The following is a 514-nucleotide window of genomic DNA, read 5'->3' as shown; positions in this document are numbered from 1 at the left end:
TATTAGAAACAATGCAGAAAAAAACAGTGCAGTGAGTGCAGTGAGAGCATGGACTGTGTACACACATACACTGAGGCTCAGAAAGCTGTACAAATCACCTGTTGTGACTCGACACATAGAAGGTGCCTGCACAAAGCCTTACATGTTAATGAGGTTTCAGATACACAGCTACCAACCTGGTGGAGAAAGCACACATCGCCATTGTGTCAGCCAAACAACAACTTGAATGGAAGCAGCCCCCATTGCTGAATTGATCTCCTACTCTTGGGGTTTTAGTCATTAGTAGGTTTCTTTTCTTTCTCCTTAGAGGTAGTTCCCCTTCCTATATTTTCAGTTGTAGTTTGTAGTGGTGTTAAAAAATCAATTAAAAACTCCCCTTAGGGGGATGCAAAACAAAAACAGCAGCCACCTCACAAAAAACAGTATGGTGTGGTGGTTAGAGTTTCAAACTAGGATATGGGAGACCAGGTTCAAATCCCCACTCTGCTGTGGAAGCACAGTGGGTAACCTTGTA

The sequence above is a fragment of the Gekko japonicus genome, unplaced genomic scaffold (genome assembly GCF_001447785.1).
Source record: "Gekko japonicus isolate JY-2015 unplaced genomic scaffold, Gekko_japonicus_V1.1 scaffold2866, whole genome shotgun sequence".
Classification (NCBI taxonomy): domain Eukaryota; kingdom Metazoa; phylum Chordata; class Lepidosauria; order Squamata; family Gekkonidae; genus Gekko; species Gekko japonicus.
Note: the sequence above shows the minus strand (reverse complement) of the source record.